This window comes from Hirundo rustica, chromosome W (assembly GCF_015227805.2).
Source record: "Hirundo rustica isolate bHirRus1 chromosome W, bHirRus1.pri.v3, whole genome shotgun sequence".
In the NCBI taxonomy this organism is placed as follows: domain Eukaryota; kingdom Metazoa; phylum Chordata; class Aves; order Passeriformes; family Hirundinidae; genus Hirundo; species Hirundo rustica.
In genome coordinates this window covers 3321760-3341566 of record NC_053487.1, presented here as the reverse complement: position 1 = coordinate 3341566, position 19807 = coordinate 3321760, and the positions used below count along the sequence as shown (strand labels likewise).

The window sequence follows — 19807 nt, the reverse complement described above, 5'->3', positions numbered from 1 at the left end:
TAACAACTCCGCGGCACTGCGAAGTTGAAGAAGCGCAGCGGGGCCACTGCCGTGCCCTCCGGCCGCCTCCGGTGCCCCGGCACCATCGCTGTCCGAGGCCCGGCTCGCCATTCCCGGCCCGCGGACCGCCACCATCCCTCCGCAGCAGCGGCTCCATTGTGCCCGCCGCCCCGCAGCAACAGGCAGGATGTAGTGGTGCAAGAGTTTTTTTATTAAGTTATTAAGTTATTTTTGTAAGATTTATAAGTTATTTTTGTAATGGTTCAGTCCACTGTACCCCCCTGTGTTCTGTAATAGTTTCTCCCCTATGAGTTATTTATATAACCAGATGTTATATGCCAATCATTCCTCCCCTGCACCTGTCCCTGTCAATCCCCCCTCTCTCCTCTTGGTCGCTCTGTCTGTCACTTCGAGACCCTTCCCTGGATTCTGGAAAGATCCAGGAGAGGCGTCGAGTGACAGGCTGGTGCCCGGGGAATCCCCTCCTCCCCTCTTGTGATTTGTTCATTGTTCAGAAGTTGACACCCCCTGTTACACCCCAGTGTTCCCTGGTTGGCTGACCCATTGTCACCACCCCTGGATCCTCCCCCGTTTATAAGTGGCCGCAAGGCTTTGATCTATGCTCTCTCTGGGCAGCAGTGGTCTGAGGCGGAGCTCCTTGCCAGACTCCCCTTAATAAACTACCTTCTACCCTGCTTAAAGAGAGTCGACCCTTTTTCCGTCACCGCAGTCATAATGCCATCAGGTCCACTTGCCTTTGTGGGAAACCAAAAACCCACCGGGAGGAGGTTACTCGCCCTGCCTGTAACCCCGACTGATCCATGCTGCCGCAGTGCAGAACTGAGCTAGCCTGTGGTCAACACCTGCTAGGTGTGAGGGACACTGCGACAGCAGGACGAGGAGAAAGCGGCCCCCGGGAGTCCACACCGCCCCGCCGCTGCTGCCGCCACCATGAGCCGGGGCTGGGGCCGCCGCCGCTCCCAGCGCTGCCGCTCCCACAACGCATGTGCAAAGTTCCCCCCCCTTTCTCAGCTGTGCCCGAAGAGACACCGATCGAGAGGGGAACAGGTGACCCCTGCTGTCGACCACCTTCCCCCGACAATGTTCCTCTGGTGGACAAATTAGAGGAGGACCCCAATGATGGAACAGAACCCCCGGCAGAACCCCCGACAGAACCCACGATTGGTTTAAAAGAACTGACTGATCAAATTCAGGCAGTGATGCAACGCCTGGATGAGCGAGGGCAAGCAGCAACTAAGCTGCTGCTGGAAAAAGCCCAAGAACTATCTACAATAAATGCTAAAAGTCAGAAGGAGCCAACATCTTTCAGCTCCCAGTTAACTCCAATGCAACGATTGCTAGAACGAACTGCAGAAAGCAGTTCCCAGGCAACACCTTTGCCAGCCCCCCCCGTGACTCGGTGGTCCAAAATTATACGTGATGCTATACTAGAAAGACAGTGGGAACCTGAAGGACACATGGCATGTCCTGTAGCATGTCCTGTCGTGTTCAGAGATGGCAATCCTGTGTGTGAGCAGCATGAATGGAAAATCTTGCAACAGGCAAAAAAAAACCCCACAGTAAAAGAGCACAGCTTGAAATCTGAAAAGTGCTCAAACAATGTTAGATTAGATTCATACTGCAGATATCGATTCTCCAGCCTGGATTGCCCCCAATCTGATCACCATCATCAAACTGTTAATAATATATTTACAACTCTGTTATTAGTATGTTACTGCTCAACAGCTTCAAAGGCAGGCACCTTCCTGGACATTCATTGCTTGTGCCTGTGGCATTCCAGTCCCTGAATGCTACAGATGGAAAACAAGCAAGAAGGACAAATAGCAGCACTCCGTTAAGAGAGCTTTTTGATCATAGCTGTGATTCATTGTCCACAGTCTTTGTGGTTTTGGAAACTTGTATTGTTGTGCAGCTGGACACCAACCCTGATTGGATGTTCTTCTGTTGTTTTGCTGTGACATTCATGTTTTACTGCTCACACTGACAGACGTACGTCTCAGGAACGCTGTGCTTTGGCATGATTGATGTGACTGACGTACAAATCTTCATAATAATCATGCATTTACTGGCAGTGATTGAAAGACCATCTTTTTAGCAATCTCTGATTCCAAGACTGAATATCCAGGTGCAGTTGGCAAAAATGGATCCACTTTAGCAGGAACAAGTGTCCTCTCACCTTTTCTTCATATTGGCTCCATGATTGCCTTGGCTACAATGATCTATAAGAAATCTACTGTGCAGCTCTTTGAGAGGCATCTCTGCCTCTACATCCTGACTTTTGGCCTGGTGTCTGCCAAGATCACAAATCAACTGGTAGTTGCCCACATGACCAAGAGTGAAATGTATTTATATAACACAGCATTCATAGGCCCAGCATTGCTGTTCCTTGACCAAGCATTTTAACAGCTTTATTGATAAGTATATTGTCCTCTGGATTGCCCTGATCCTGTCCCTGTTTAACCTGCTCCAATACTGTGTCAGCGTGTGCAACCAGAATTGCTACCCACCTGCACATCCACGTGTTCAGCATCAAGGGCTGCCCCATGCACTCGAACCATCACTAGGGATGGGAGCTGCCACAGGGGAATGGAAAAAGAGTTAGGTTTCTACAGGAATGGATGAAAACTTGTAAGAGACAAATGCTAAAAGCAGATGAGAACAAAGTAATTTATAATAATCAATGTTGTATAACTTTTCTTCTTTGTTATCAGTAACACTTCTTAACTAGTCTCCTGCCTGAGAGAGTGAATTCTGAGTTCACCCTAGTCAACTCTCCATGTAGTCAACTCTGTTGATTCCAAGCCTGGAAAAGCATGTAGGAAACAAATGCTCTGTCTTTGTAATTACCTTGATTACGAATTTCTCTCTATATGGTGAATGGATCCCCACCAACTGGAGTTTCTAATGTAGTATAATTACAGCTGCAATCTGACTTGCTTTTAATTTTAATATTTCACCATCTCTTAGTGAAATACTTGTTTAGTGTCCACTTGGAATTTATTTACTAAAGACTTAAGCTGGTAAAAACTCAAAGATATCTTACTAAGTTGTGTGGCTGCAGCAGCTGCCAAGTAAGAGCCAAGCTGGGGTGGTTTTTACTCGTGCATTGCTGACAAAGCGGTTTCATGCTGAACAGGGTCACAGTTAGCCTTCTGCATGCAGTGAACACCGCAAGCCCTCTGAAGATAAAAAGCCAGATGGTCAGCTCCGGAGAAGATAAGAGGAACACTTCTGGCCAGGACAGCTAATCTCAAATTCGTCCCAGACTGACAGATCTCCAAGGGCCCTGGAATCCGTCACTCTGAAACCTGCTGGTCAGCTATCAGGACACCTCTGAGGCGAATTCGACAACAGCTGCACCCAAGCCTTTGAGCTTTGCATCTGGGCCACAATGGATACCGAGTAAATGGACTCGGCCAGCAAGGAAGGAAAAGAAGGAAGAAGGGCACGGATCATCAAGTCCTTGCTGAGACAGCTGGTAGCTGAGACCACTGGTGAACAACACCCTCCTGACCCAGACTGGGTTGTAGCGTGCATTTTTGATCGCCAAGGCCCCTTGGGATTGTTGGAACTTTCCCAGGACTTGCATGAGTGGCAAGAAAATGTGTCCTCAGTGTCAGGCAGTAATAGTTATAGAAGTGAGCTGCGGAGTTTGTGGTGCACGATTTGAGAGAGAGACACCAAAGCTTTGGCATGAGGGTGGTTTGTGCGACCATTGCTATAGTGGTACCCTTGGTGCCTTTTATCAAGCAGCACAAGTAGTGTTGAGAATACCTAACCCTGTTCCTGACGATTTTGGTGGAGTAGCGGATTGGGGATTTGCACAGACAGTGTAGGCCATTAAGAGAGGGATGTGGCAGGTCCGCATGGTAAAACATTCTCGAGTGTTGCGTGCCTTTTGCTCATGGTGTCAACAAGTGTTGCAGGATCTTCTCAACTAGCTCAGCACTTTTCTAAGAGAGCTAACGTATGGGTGACATTTGCCAAAATGACTGGACAGGATTCTATTTACCTTAGCCTGGCCAATCCCCAAGACCCATTCAGAACTTGTTTGATAGGAACACCCCTTTGGAGCCCTCACAAATTTAAAGGTTATGTGAAAAATGAGACATTTCTGAATTTTACTGTGGCAAACGCCACGGTGTGGACATCAGATTTTCACAGCCGCCCAGGCTGATGAAGGCTGGCAGTGTAAAATTATAGAGCAACTTAATGATACACCTACTTCACCACCTGAAGAATTAGACCTCCTTGAATGTATGAATGCCAGCTCTATGAATAGAAGTGAGGGAGGTTGGGTGTCCTTTGAGCCCCCCACAGAGCAGAGTCTAAATATACATAGCCAGAAATGGGCTGCAATAAATTCAGCTTGACTGTCTAGTGGCAGTGTACACCAACAACTTTATTCCAAATGTAATTTGACTGGCAAACCAGCACGATGCCTTCCATCAGGAGCATTTTTAATATGTGGGGACCGCTCTTGGAATGGAGTTCCAGCTAGCCCACATGAGGGCCCAAGCTATTTAGGGAAGCTTGCCCTGTTTCACCCTAACATAACCACATTGATGACTTTAGCAAAAGTTACTCAGAGAAAACATGCCATACATGAGTTGGACTGTACAGACATAAAAAAAATCCTAAATTCTGGTCCCAAGCTAGGACAGTGTTAACATCCATGTTTATACCAGGAGCAACAGCCGCTAGAGCAATGACCACATTAAAGCAGATGGCAGGCTGGATCAAATCAGAAGTGAATTTAACTAGTCAAATTTTAGATGAGCTATCAGTGGATGTTACCAGTGTTAATCATGCTGTTTTGCAAAACCATGCTGCGATTGATTTTTGCTTTTAGTACATAGCCAGAGGTGGGAAGAGTTTGAAGAAATGTGTTGCATGAACCTGTCTGACCATTCTGGATAAATTCACAAAAATTGCAATTAATGAAGAACAAATTACATGATGTAAAAGAAAGTGATAATGTATTTAGAGATTAGTTAAGTGTCGCAGTGTCCGGTTTGCGCTGACCAGCGCGGCCACAGGCTAGCTCAGTGGGTCTCACTGCGGCAACGTGGTAAGGTCGGGGCGGCAGGCAGAGCGAGCCACCTCCTCCCTGTGGGAACTTGGATCCCACCACCAGCAACGGGCACGTAGATGAAGCAAGCAACCGCGGCAGCTGAATGAAAGGCGGACTCCTCTGAGCAGGATGTAACGTAGGTTTATTGAGACAGAGGGAGCGCGGAGCTCTGCACTCTGTAACCTGCTGCCCAGAAGAGACCCTGAGAGCAGGCGTGCAAGAGCTTTTAAGGTGGGGTGGAAACAGGGGTGGCGACAACTGTTCAGCCAGTCAGAGAAACTGAGGGGGTAACCGGGGGTGTGAACCATAAAACCAGGAACCAACCACAAAATGATGGGAGGGGGTCTCCAGGGCCCCAGCCTATCACTCGACGCCCTTCCTGGAGTTTTCCAGAAGCCAGGGAAGGGTCCCCGAGTGACAGACAGGGCGACCACGAGGAGAGAGGGGGGGATTGACAGGGACAGGTGTAGGGAAGGAATGACTGACAGAAAACGTCTGGTTAAACTACCTAACTCATAAGGGGAAAACCAATACAGAACACAGGGGTATACAGTGGACTAAACCATTACAAAAGTAACTCAAAAATCTTACAAAAATAACTTAATAACTTAATAAAACAACTCTCACACCATCACATCTCCCCCTTTTTTGTTTTTTCAAGAGGAGTGGGACTGGAACGGAGGAAGGAGGTATTCCGCTGCCGGGTAGCTTTCTGCAAATTAGTGATGCTGCGTTGGGTACCCCAGTCCATGTTCTTCCTCATCCGGATCTCTTCCGTCATCTTCTGGGGCCCCTTCCAGCACCTCCTCCAACTCCAGTCCTTCCTCCTCAGGGCTCTCCTCAGTCGGCGCGATGATATGGTTGACTGAGGGGGAGTGTGTGGTGGCGGAAATCAAATTGTATAACATCCTTTTCAGTAAACTGAACGCAAGTATAATTAATAACAAAACAAACAAACACAGCAACACAGTCTTTATGATGGAGGAAACCCAGCCGGAGATTCCCCAGTTAGTAAAGAGTCCACTCAGCCAGTCGTCTGTTTCTCTTTTGATGTTAGTCACCATCTCTCGCATCTGTCAGATGGCAGTGTGGACGTCCTCGGCTTTCGATGATAGGTTAAAGCAACACAGCCCCTCGAATTCTTCACACCGGTGGCTGTGTAGTAAGAATAGATAATCAATGGCCGCCCGGTTCTGAAGGGTCGCCTGCCTCATTATTTCCTCCTCATCCAGGAGGTTTGCTAGGGCATTAGTTGTTAAGTTCGCTTGCTTAGCAACCCAGCACTCTAGGTGGGCCAATTCACCTAGGGCCTTCGCGATGGATACCCAAGGCAAAAAAATTGTGACAGCAACTCCTTTTGGTTTTCCCCAATGCACAATTTCTGAGTCACAATTTGGGTCCAACGCTCTCAGATCTCTTTTCTGACTCGCCGAATGGGTAGAAATTTTCCTCCGCCAATTCGCAAGTGTGGTTTTGTTTGGGGTTAGCAAGCTTAATCTTCCCAAAGTGCAAGGCCCTCCTGTATGACGAGGGGGGATGCCTGCCCACGCCCGGTCACCACAAATAAAGAAAACCCCCTTTGGGAGAGCCCAGGACTTACTACCAAAGGTAGAAGGCCTGATGACTGTTTGATCACACCAGCCTTCAGGCATGGTGCTGATCGGGTGAATATGATGGTAACTTCTTTCTTGTCCCTTAGGGGAGGAATAAGTAAAATTAACACAATATGAGGCATTTGCCGAACCTAACAATTCTAACTCAACGGGGTCAGAACTTAATGGGGAAAGGGTATTGAGGTACTGGGACCATAAAATTAATGGGTTTTTAATAGGAAACGTAACTCCTTTAACAACATCATAATTAAAACTCGAATCATAATAGGTTGACAGGACTTGGTTCGCTGCTTTGACGAGTTCTAATAGCTTTTGAGGGAACTCTTCAGGCTTGAAAGGGATCCCCACAAGGCAGGTCGAAAGGGGGCTGTCTGCCAAGGTGGTCACGAGGCAAATATGATCTTGTCCCATTGCCCGCGCCAGGGTTGCCCACACGTTCGCTTTTGGTTGCGGTACCAGCCATCCGATCACTGGGAGACACAGGCTGAGCGATATCAGGGCTCCGAGGGTTAGGTGGAATTTCCTCGGAGCGGGGAATCCGGTCTGGGTGGTTGCCATGTTGAAACTAAAAAACACTAAACACAAAGTTACTCAGGGTAGGAACAGTAGGGGAAAGGAAGCTCCGCCCAATGATGTTGCCTCTGTTTCCTCTTCCGCCTCCACGCTGCCTCTGCCACCTGCGTACTGATGACTTTCTTGGATCCTGAGCCCTTAGGGACATAGGGCCTCACCCACTTGGATGGAATCCACCTTGGTCCAGTGGGGGTGGACACGCAAGCGTATCCACGTCCCCACGTGACCAGGTCATGTGGCCCTTCCGCCCTTCCAGTCTCAGGATCCCTGACCATGACCGAAGGCTTTTCTTTGATGGAATAAGAGGAGATCTCTCCAAAGTGCCGTGCTATGGGTGGATTTAGACTCTCGAAGGAACAATTTAAGAAATTGATAGTAAAAAGCGCCCTGGCCAGTCTAACTGCTGGTGTTTCCGTTTTAAGGACCCGCTGCTGCTGGTGAAGAACTCTTTTGATGGTACTGTGGGTCCTTTCCACCATGGCTTGACCTGTGGGGGAATGGGGGATGCCAGTCTTGTGCTCCACCCCCCATTGCTGCAGGAAGCTGCAGAGCTCCCTGGACTTGTACACCGGGCCGTTATCGGTTTTGAGTTCCTTCGGGACACCCAAGAAGGAGAAGGCGTGGATAAGGTGTTTGATGACATCCCCTGCCTTCTCCCCTGTGTGGGCAGAAGCGAATACAGCCCCGGAAAATGTGTCTATGGACACATGTATATACTTTTGGCGGCCGAATTGTGAGAAATGGGTGACATCGGTTTGCCACACCTCACAGCTTCTCAGCCCCCGGGGGTTAACCCCCGCATGCAATGTTGGCACTGCATGCTGGGAGCAGGATGGACACGCGGCCACAATCGCCTTGGCCTGTTCCCGCATTAGGTGGAAGCGGCAAACAAGGCCAGGCGCATTTTGATGGAACAGTTGATGGCTGAGTTTTGCCTGCTCAAAGATGTTAGGCAGGGGGGCCATCTCGGCAGGGGCAGCGAGGGCATCTGCCTTCCTGTTTCCCTCCGCGATGAACCCTGGCAAATCAGTATGTGACCTGGTGTGCATCACAAAGAATGGTTGCTCTCGGTGGGAGACCAATTTAACTAGTTTCGAGAGCAGCTCATATAAGGCGATATTGGACACTTCTTGCAAAATGGCCTGTTCTGCTCTGGACACCACCCCCGCTACGTACGCGGAGTCTGTAACCAAATTAAAAGGTTCGGAAAACCTCTCAAATGCCCTAACGACTGCAGCCAACTCAGCAACCTGAGGTGATCCTTCCACCTCAGCGACATCCGCCTCCCACTGCTGAGTTTGAGGGTCCTTCCAAGTCAAAACTGACTTGTGGGACCTTCCGGACGCGTCAGTAAAAACTGTTAAGGCTTTGAGTGGCCTTCTGCTTCGAACCTCTCTTAATGATAATACAAATTTGACACCCTGATTGAAAATTTTGTGGGCAGGCCGATGAATTGAAATTTGCCCAGTAAAGGAATCCAGAGCGAATTGCAATGCTTCGTTCTCTTGAAGCAAGTGTTCCAACATGGCTTTTGAAATTTGGCCCGATCGCAATCCAATTGGAATGTGGATGCACGCGAAGTCACAATCGGCCAGAACCTTGCCTTCCGGATCAGCTCAGCCACCAACTCCTGTGGCCGGGTCATCCTCTTGAACCTCTGGTGACTCAGGAAGACCCACTCTATGATGGAGAGTGGATCGTTCCCTTCTCGGTCCCTTTTCGGGATGTCCTTCCATTGAAAGATCATCCCGTGGAGGTGCGGCAGCTTTCCCATAATAATAAATTTGAAAGGCAGCTCAGGGTCAAATCGATGAGCTTGCCTTGAGGACATAGCGTCCTGTATCCTTTCCAGAGCCTTTTCCACTTCTGGAGTAAGAGCCCTAGGAGAACTAAGCTCCTCTCCCCCTTTCAATAAATTGAAAAGGGGGGCTAGGTCTTCGGTGGTCAAACCTAGCCAGGGCCTTACCCAGTTCAAAGCCCCACACAGCTGGTGGACATCCGCGAGGGAACTTACCTTTGTTTTTATTGCCAATTTCTGCGGAACAATGGTCCGCTTGCCGATCTCCAGCCCGAGGTACTTCCAGGGTGGCATCCTCTGAACTTTCTCCTCCTGCAGCTCGAACCCTGCAGCAATCAACGCATTGATTGTCAGGTCAAGCGCATGTGAGAGCACATCGTCAGTCGGGGCGCACACCAGGACATCATCCATATAATGATGGATGATGGCCTGTCCCGCGGCTGCGCGGACAGGGGACAACAAGGAGGCAACATACCACTGGCAGATGACTGGGCTGTTTTTCATCCCCTGAGGGAGTACCCGCCAGTGATAGCGCTTCCTTGGGGCTTCCTGGTTGATGGTAGGAACTGAGAATGCAAAACGTGGGGCATCATCCGGGTGAAGAGGAATTTGAAAAAAGCAATCCTTGATGTCGATAATAGTTAATTTCCAATTTTCGGGGAGCATAGCTGGGGAAGGCATTCCCGGTTGGAGAGATCCCATGTCCTCAATCACGTTATTAATTTGACAGAGGTCCTGGAGGAGGCGCCACTTGTCTTTCCCCGGTTTCTGGATCACAAAAACCGGAGAATTCCAAGGGCTATCAGTTTCTACAATGTGACCCTTACGCAATTGCTCCTCCACGAGCTCCTCGAGCGCTTTTAATTTTTGTTTTGAGAGCAGCCATTGCTCCACCCAAACTGGATTATCAGTGAGCCAATTTAGTTTTTTGGTGGGACGCTCTTCAATGGTCACTGTGGAAATGCCCACTGAGGGGTCGGGTATGTCAATTTTGACCCCCCATTGGGCCATGAGATCCCTTCCAAGCAAGGGTTCCTTATAATTTAAAACAAAAGGGCGAATATTTGCCAATTGCCCTTTTGGCCCCTTAATTTGCACTACGCTCCTTGACTGTCTTGCCAATTGAAGCCCTCCAACACCCTGGACATGTCCAGCCACGTCTTGCAGAGCCCAATGTGACAGCCAATCCTGGGCTGGCACGACCGTCACATGCGCCCCAGTGTCCAAAAGACCAGTGATGTTAAGTGTCTCCCCACCCACCGTAAACTCGCATGCTACCCGGGGCCTTTCTTCAGTGATGGCTTGCACAGGGCAAGCCACCGGGACCGCTGATGTATCATTTGACCCCCGGGTAGGGATGATTTGCGTGATAATTTGACCTTTAGGGAGAAAGGTGGATGGGTGCATCGCAGCCAGAGAACGAGGTTCCTGGGGTTGTTGACTAAAATCCCTGGGAGAATCTCGATCTCTTGCGGGGTGTACATACAATCCCCAATGACGACAAGTTCCTTCCCTTGGACTGGCCAGGCACTTTGTTCCTTGGTATTTACCGAGAGGAATGTCCAATCTGCGGTTGTTAGGTGGACGGCTTCGGTGAGCTCCAGCCTAAATGGTTCCTTCTTAGAGGATGTTACAAGAATAGGTTTAGAAAGGTCATGGTCGGATTGAAATTTCCTGTCAGGTGAGTCACATCCGGTATAAATGTCATTTTCGGTTTTGGGCAGCGCATCATTGGCGCTCGTTCTTTCTTTCCCCCCTCCCACTGCCTGGTCTGCCCTATTTGTGTCACCGCGCCGGGCGGACCTGCGCTCCTCCCTCAGTTTAACTGGCTGGCGTTGTTACCCGCCACTCCCGCTCTCCCACTTCCCCCACCTCCCCCTTTTTTCTTTTTCAGAAGTTCGATGTCGTCCCTCAGTGGGCAATTATTGGCCCAGTGTCCCGGCTCCCAACAGATGACACACTTGTTTCTTTGGGGAGCATACGGCCTGCGAATATCTTCTTGCTGGGTGCCAGATATTGCAGCTACTCTCGGTGTTCTCTGTTTTGTGTCCTGGTCATACCCTTGCATAAACGGAACCTTTAATTGGCACACCCGAAGCATATCTTGGATGGTCGGAGGAGGGTCCAAAGGGAGACTAAGGATCGCATTCCTACATAAATTGTTCACATTTGCGAACACCATTTCCCTCAGGATACCCTCTCTCACAGCCACTTCAGCAACCTCTACTTCGATAGCTTGGGTGAGCCTTTCTACGAACTTCGTAAATGCTTCTTTGGTCCCCTGTATGATCATATAATAGGGTATGACTGGACCATCTGGCACCATGCCGAAAAATGCTGTCACCGCATGCTCCCTTATTACCATGAGGGCTTTGATTGGGATGCCCGACGCCTGGTCTGTCGGATCCGTCCACCTTCCCTCACCCATGAGCTGTTCCAGGGTGAGGGCATTCCCATTTTCATCGATCGCCGTCTCGGGATCGACAAGGAGACTCGGCAAGGCCTCCCTAAGCAGCTGTCTCCATGCCGCCTCCCATAGCTTGAACTCAGTGGAGTCCATGAGGCAGGAGAACAGCTGCCTAAGGTCCGCTGGGATGACAACAGCGGCTTCGAGATCAGAGCGGAGCAGGCCCCTAAAATAGGGGCTGTCCTGCCCATAATCCCGATGAGCCTTGCAGAGGTCTCTGATGGTGGCCTGAGAAAATGGGTGGTGGACTGCTCGAACATTGTGCCCTCCTCGGGAGCCCTTGTAGACAACCGGGGACACTGAGGGAACAGGGGAAGGCTGATGCATCTCTGTAGGCTCAGGCCCTGGCCCCGCCCCCTCCGGGCCCAGACCGTGGGAACCAGAAGGGGGAGCGTGGGAACTGGAAGCCCAGGAGGCAGGTCTTCTGGCAGGGGGCGTGGTTTGGGAACCCGATGATGTCATGTGGGCGTTCCTGTGGGAGGAGTAGCTGGGAGGAGCTGAGGGAAGGGTTTTAGGAGAGGGAGGAGGCATGGGCGGAGCCCTTTGGGGGATAGGAGGGGCCGAGGAGAGGAAGGGGTTGGGCTGATCAAGAGCGGGAAGAAAGGGATTGAAGGAAGGAGGATAGGGGGATGGGGAGAACCGTGCCATGCGGTCTCCTCCATCTTGGGGATAGGGGATAGGGGAGCCATTTTGTGGTATGGAATCCTCAGCTAAACTAAATCGGACTCGGGGTCTGTTAACTGGGGAAAATGGGGAAAGGTGGAAGTCTTGAGCTGCCTGGCCAGGGCTGCCCAAGACGCCCCGAGCAGTCCGGCCAGGACTACTCGGGCGGGGGGATCAGGGGGTCCTAAGGGAGCCTGAGCCGGCAGGCAGAACTCCTGCTGCTCCCTTAAGGATTCCCTTCTGGGGACAAGGAGAAAGGGCAGGGGGACAAGGAGAACAGGGGGCAGGTTGTCTCGGACCTAGCTGTTTCTGCACTTTCCTATTTATTTTCGTAACAGCAGCTGAAAGCTGCGAAGCCAAATTAAGAAATTTGGAGGCTTGTTTGTCCCCTGAGAGAGCCAAATTATTAATTTTATTAATCACAGCCTGCCAAAGTTTGGGGCTGTAAATTTGCTCCGGGGACGTCTGCGGGAAGTGCAGGAACACCCACCTGACGAACCTTTTGAGCTCGCCCTTTGAAATTTTTAACTGGGCAAGTTCAGCAACAGAATTAGAACTATAATACAGTCCTTTCTGAGTGGATGAGAGCTTAGCACCCATATCTCAAACAATTCCCTTTCTGCCGCTCACCCACTAACACCCAGGCAAAATCAAAATTTAACAAAAGACAAAAGCAGAATAAACCTCCTAAAACCGGGTAACTCCCAAAACCAGACCCGGGGAGCCGCAATGAAATTAAAATGCAGTGTCCTAAAACTCTCGGGATCGCCGCCCGACCCGACTACTGCCCTTAACTTAAAATTTAAAAAACGAAAGAGAAACTAAAGAGAGTTCCAAAGAGGGTTCCCGCAGGGGAATGGGGCAAACCGCCACTCCCCCGAGCCACACAGCCTAGGATCCCCCCCACTCCTGGGGAATCCCTTCCCAAAGCTAGGGTCTCCCAACCCAGGAGCACCCTCCAAAAAGTAAGTGCCCTCACGAAGGGTAACTTACCCCCTCCTGGAACGAGACGAAACCTGGGGTCGTGGGATCAGCTGCCCGAAGAGGACCCGCTGGGTGTTCCGGGCTGTCCTCTTCTCCCCCGGGAGCGTGATCTCGAAGAGCCGCTACAACCAGGGGTTGCGTGGCGTCCAAGGATATCTTCAGCTGTCCAACACAGCCTAAATCCGTGCCGCGGGGTCCGCCTCATGGCCGGGGGGTGCCCCGCGATGGGTGCCAGACCGCTGTCGCAGTGTCCGGTTTGCGCTGACCAGCGCGGCCACAGGCTAGCTCAGTGGGTCTCACTGTGGCAACGTGGTAAGGTCGGGGCGGCAGGCAGAGCGAGCCACCTCCTCCCCGTGGGAACTTGGATCCCACCACCAGCAACGGGCACGTAGATGAAGCAAGCAACCGCGGCAGCTGAATGAAAGGCGGACTCCTCTGAGCAGGATGTAACGTAGGTTTATTGAGACAGAGGGAGCGTGGAGCTCTGCACTCTGTAACCTGCTGCCCAGAAGAGACCCCGAGAGCAAGCGTGCAAGAGCTTTTAAGGTGGGGTGGAAACAGGGGTGGCGACAACTGTTCAGCCAGTCAGAGAAACTGAGGGGGTAACCGGGGGTGTGAACCATAAAACCAGGAACCAACCACAAAATGATGGGAGGGGGTCTCCAGGGCCCCAGCCTATCACTCGGCGCCCTTCCTGGAGTTTTCCAGAAGCCAGGGAAGGGTCCCCGAGTGACAGACAGGGCGACCACGAGGAGAGAGGGGGGGATTGACAGGGACAGGTGTAGGGAAGGAATGACTGACAGAAAACGTCTGGTTAAACTGCCTAACTCATAAGGGGAAAACCAATACAGAACACAGGGGTATACAGTGGACTAAACCATTACAAAAGTAACTCAAAAATCTTACAAAAATACCTTAATAACTTAATAAAACAACTCTCACACCACCACAGTTAAGTAGCCTTAGGATTACAAGATAGCTGAAGTTTGTTATTAAACAAGTGTTTGTTATATTATTACTTATATTATTAGGATTATTAGTACTAGGTTGTGTAATGTCATGTATTAAGAATATGTTGTGTAAGACAATATATAATGCTTAGCTTGTGCAAAAGAAAAAGGGGGAATTGTAGCGGGATTTTTGGAGACGGACACAGAGAGGCCTTACAGTGCTGGGAAAGTTCTGTTGTTTTAACACTGTCAAGGACGTTGAGCCTGAGAACCAGGGCACTGAGCCTGAGAACCAGCTTTTTCCCTCAACAAAGTGTCAACAGGTAACTGCAAAGGAATGCTTATGCAGATAACGCTAGCCAATAGCGAGTAGTAAAATGCCATGTGAACAGCTTGTGCACTAGAATGATATATGTATAAAAGAACCCTATGTACCCTCAATAAATGGAGCATTCACCACTACTTCTGTGAAGAAGGTGTTTGACTCTGGCTGTTCCCCGTGTTTTTGTTTTTGTTTTAGTTTTGTTTTTCTTTCGTTTCAAAAATCACCTTCAGCTTTTTCCCCGGGGGAATGGGCCTAGAGGCAGGGACAAGCCACTACTCAATCAGGGATAAGGTGGGAGTGGAACAGAGTTGAGTTACATTCCAGTGTGGGGGATGGGCACGGCCGAGCAGGGACAAACCACGTGATACAGTTTCCAAGGGGGACAGGGGATAGAAGAGAAAACATTACAAACTCCAATATAAAAATTAAACACAATATAAACCAAATTAAGACACTGTAACATCTCCCTCTTTCTTATTAAACTGAGAAGGAGGAAGGCTCAGTCTGGGGGAGGTTTCCCTTATCTCTCAGTGCTAGTTTTATCTACCAGCAGACCCAGGGCTTGTTTGTAAAGACAAATCTTGTCATTCCTCTCACTAGTGACCCCCGAGCACACTCAACCAAAGGTTTTAACAAGGTCTCGCCAAAAATCCTAGGGATTTCAGCTGGGACACCACACAAATCTCTCTATGAAAAAAAAAAGAAGGGGGGGGGGTAACCCTGATCCCATGCTGTCTCTCTACTCCTCCGTGGTTAAGGATTACAGAACCAAAACTTTAAAATATTACCACGCACTGTAACAACTGCAAACCTCACAAAGAAACAAAAATGTCTCCTCTTAACTTCAACACGCACTCGCCAAAAGCTTTCCGGGGTCTTACAGGGAGTCAAAAGGCATGGCTCGAGGCTACAAAGCCTGGATTCCCCTCTGGTTACCAGAGAAACAAATCACCCCTAATTATTATGCCACTCACTCCCTTTAACTCACACGGGCTAGTAACACACTCCAAATCACACAAATCAAATCACTTACAACACAAACTGTTACAAAACACAACACACACGGGGCACCAATAATTCTTCCACAGCCTAGACACACAAACCCACAAAACACAAATCTGTGCACACTACACACACACCCGGCGCGCGCGGAGCCGCAATCACGATTTTCTGCGACCCATGACGGGACCCTTTGCATCTTAAAACTCAGGCTAGCCGCTCGAAATATAGATGGTCAAGGTACCTTTAAACCACAAACTGACAACAAAACCGGTTGTCCTACTGCCACTGTTGCCCCCACCATGGGACACAGATTATCAAGGCACAACAAAAACCGGTTGCCGCTCCCCACCACGGGACACGGGTTACCAAACCAAGCCAAACCAGACTCTGCAGAGCTGTTACAATTTAGGCATGTGTTGTGCACGAGACGTCTCTCAGTGTCTTACCAACCGCCTATACCAAAAAGGTACCTATTTTCAAGTATAAACATACCTTTTGTCCGTAGTTCCAGCAGGTTCTGGTCTTTCCCCGGGTAGTCAGCAGGACCGCAGGAGCCCTCTTCCCAGAAAATTCCGGGTGGGCGCCCAGAGGGGTCCTGGACCCTGCTGGCCCCACGGCCAGAGAGAGCAGCCCTCCTGGCTGGCTCGCCAAAATGACTTATTAAAGAAATATGGGTACTGATCTAGTATCGATACCCAACTGAGATGGACAAAAACTCTCTAACAGTTTAAAGTTAGAAAGTGTATGTTTATTACGGCCCTGGACAGTGTGTGGGATAGCTCCCAAATTCACACCACAATTTACAGGTGATTACAGAGTCCTTTTATTTACAAAAGTATTGAATACCCAAAACACAAATGCGTATTCATAACCCTGGTACATCCTATTCCCTGCTTCGTATGGTAATTAGCACAAAAGCTATTAAGCATGCGTAGTTTGCTTTATGAAATGGGTCGGTGGTCCATTCATGGGGAGGGGTCCCCAAAATGAGGAAGTAAAGAAGTCTTCCTCGTTCTGACCTTTCTACCTTTTCAATGCAAATGTGATAAATGAACCCTTGGTAGGACTCCTATTTCCTGTCTTCATGACTGTTCAATGGCGTTCTGGGCAGAGGAGGCCTACAGTTGTCTTATGTTCCTAAAAGCTATTCATCAGTTTCTATATTCTTCATTATAAACACAGCTAACCAAACAAAGTTGACAAATAATCAGTTATTCTAATATGAAAGAGTGATCCCAAACCAAATTTCTCTTAGGTAATTACTAACTTTTAATTTCAGCAAAGCCTACCTATCTACTTTAGTTAATTTCAGCAAAGCTTATATCTAACTAAAATCTTAACCCCTCTAAAAATCCTTAATTCTCTAAAGTTTATGTCTCAGGCTGGCCCCTCAGAGGTGATGGACCTTCATGGAGTTTATCACATCTAATCCCACGCAAGATTCCATCACTGATCTACATAAGAAAATCAAGTACTGTTAATGATTTTGCAGCTAGTGGGAAATTGAGACCCATTCAGTTTTGTAAAACTATACCAGACAAATTGTGGACTTCTTCTAAGGCTGAAATTGCATGCGAAGTTTGCTTTTCAATATGTCCAATGACAGCTGAATTGTTAACAATCGCCCTCTCCAGTTCAATTACTCCCAAAGAGGGAATGAGAGCTCTGATTACACTTTTGAAAAGTGTGGGACACTTAATGTGGGGACTAATGGATCCTTTCATCAACCACATCCTTCCACTTGGATCCTCAATATGATCAAATATTGTTATGTTTGGAATTAGAGTCGCAAGGGCACAGGCCCAATCTTTATCTAGGAGCAAAACTTACCAGGACACATTTTTACATATTCAGTACCACCCTGTCAAGTTGTTCTCATGAAGGGCTTTGGATATATTTTGGGCTAGTCACATGCAAATTTTGGGACCAAATCTGAGCCATGGTTACCAACTGTGCAGATAACAGGCACAAAAAGAACAACTTAAATCTCATCAGCCTGATTTGTATCAGTGTCTGTTTTCCAGTTGTTTCAGAAGCAGAGGTGTTCTTAACTCTGGAGCAGTGAATTCAGGGTTCTCTGCCAGCACCTCTGGCTGCACTGACAGTAGTCAGGATTGGAACAGTCCTCTCCACTTAGCTTGTAAGGGTTACTGTCTGTCTTAGGTTGCAATGCAAGATGTAACCAAAAGTATGTATTTTATTACCATCTTCATAAGATATTAAAATAAGTGGAGCATTGTTCTTTATCTTCTCCATGACTCAGCCCAGATAACTCCCTCAGAACGGCTATCTCTGCTAATGGACCATCAAGGTCTCACAGCATGACATAAAATTACAGGAAAGCTGCTTGCTCACCCTCCTGTGCCACAGCTGGGCAGAGGAGAGAAAAAGAAATTAACAAAAGCTTCATGAGTTGAGATAAGGACTGGAAGAAAAACACTCCAAGGGCAAAACAGTCTCAGCTTAGAGGTACAAAGTGAATTTATTACTAACAGAATCAGAGGAGGATAATGAGGAGTAAAATAAGCCCTTAGAAACACCTTTTCTTCTCCCAACCCCTTCCTCCTTCCCAATGACAGTGCACAGACAGGATGTTTGTGTTTCTGTCAGTTCGCCACCTGAGATTTTTCTTCTGCTGCTCGGGGAGAGGAGTCCTTCCCCCATGAGACTGTGGGGTCCCTTCCATGGGAGACAGTTCTCTTGTGAACTTCTCCAGCAGGGCTCCAATCTCATGAGCAGCAGTTCTCCCAAAACTGCTGCAATGCGAGTCCCTCCCACGGGCAAACATTCCTCCCAAAACTCCTGTGGCAGGAGTCATTCTTCCACAGGGTGCAGTCCTCCAAGGACAGGCTCCTCCAGCCTGAAAGCAGCAGCCTCCTCTTTCCACTAGGTCTTCCACTGGACCACAGTGTCCTCCAGGCATCCACCCACTCCAGCATAGGCACCTCCCCCACGGGCTGCAGGTGCATCACTGCATCCTGCGTGAATCCCATGTGCTGCAGGGGGACAACCTGCTTCACCATGGTCTTCACCACGGCCTGCAGAAGAATCTTGGCTGCGGCGCCTGAAGCACCTCCTCCCCCTCCTTCTCCGCTTACCTTGGTGCCTACATAGTTGTTTCCCTCACATGTTCTCACCACCTTCTCTTCTCTGACTAGTGGAAAAAAACCTGTGTACATTTGTTTTGGTTTTCTTCTTAAATATGTTATCACAGAGATGTTACTAACCTCTCTAATTGGCCCAGCTTTGGCCAGCAGCATGTCCATCTTCAGAGCCACCAAGGATTGGCTCTGCCAGACATGATGGAAGCTTCTAGCAGCTTCTCACAGAAGCCATGTCCATGGCCCCCCTACTACCAAAACCAGGCCGTGCAAAACCAAAACATTCATCCCATTGTGAGATGTCTTGCCCAGGGGGAGGAACCAAACATTCCCACCTGTGAAGCAAGGGGGTTAAGATTTGGGGGGCGATTGTTCATTGGGTGGGCAGTTTGGACAGGCATTTTCCAGTGCTGGAGGTACTGATAAGAGACTGGGCAAGCTGAGCTACAACTTACAGCAAGGACTTTCTCAATTTTGCCATGTCTCTTCAGAATGGCAAGAGGTGTTATTGTTTAATATTATTCCTTTTTTATGCTTGCGAACACTTTACTTGTTCAATAAACAGGTTTTTCCACTTTTCTCTAAGATTTTTTTTTTTCCCAAACCAGTTGAAGAAGGGGTTGCTCAAACTTGCCTTCTAAAAAGACCCCATTCAAAGTTTTCCTCCCAAAATTTACCCTAAACCAGGACACCATTCTGTTCTGTTGTTGCTGAGGGGAGGGTCTGGATCCTAACAGGTCAGAGGGCGAAAAACTGGTGGTTGAAGGATGTGTGCCCAGGAGATGCCTCCTTCTGCCACTCGATGGCAGTACAGCAGAAGAAAGATGACAAGATTGATTGCTGTTGTCCTTGGCTAAGTTTGATATATCTTGCTGGGAGTCAATATGGTCCTGTGGGCAAATAAACATATCCATAACCTCTCCCCCAAGCTAACAGTGGAACTGGACCTTTCCACTGACCACTGCGTACATCTTTGTATGTAACTTCTGGGTAAACTCCTCTATTGGGGTTTCCAATACTTCCGAGGGTCCAGCCCTGTTCAGAGAAATGGCTTAAATCACATAGCAAGACAACTTCTCTGGACATACTTTGTAAAATAAAGAGTTTTAATAAGCAATGAAAGTAATAAACATAAACAAAGAAATGCAGGTCGAACGGTGTAGAGAGCATCCTGACACTTTTAAGGCAGTCCCAAAAAGCTTCTGGGTTCTTTTGTGTAGTCCCTTCAGTACTTAA

General features: G+C 48.8%; 2 pseudogenes; both read left to right on the top strand.

The window, feature by feature from the left end:
- LOC131378754 (choline/ethanolaminephosphotransferase 1-like) overlaps window positions 1–2585 on the top strand; it is a 39172-nt pseudogene extending 36587 nt beyond the window's left edge.
- A 3362-nt stretch (window positions 2586–5947) lies between these two features.
- Window positions 5948–19807, top strand: part of LOC120764963 (choline/ethanolaminephosphotransferase 1-like) — a 50361-nt pseudogene continuing 36501 nt past the window's right edge.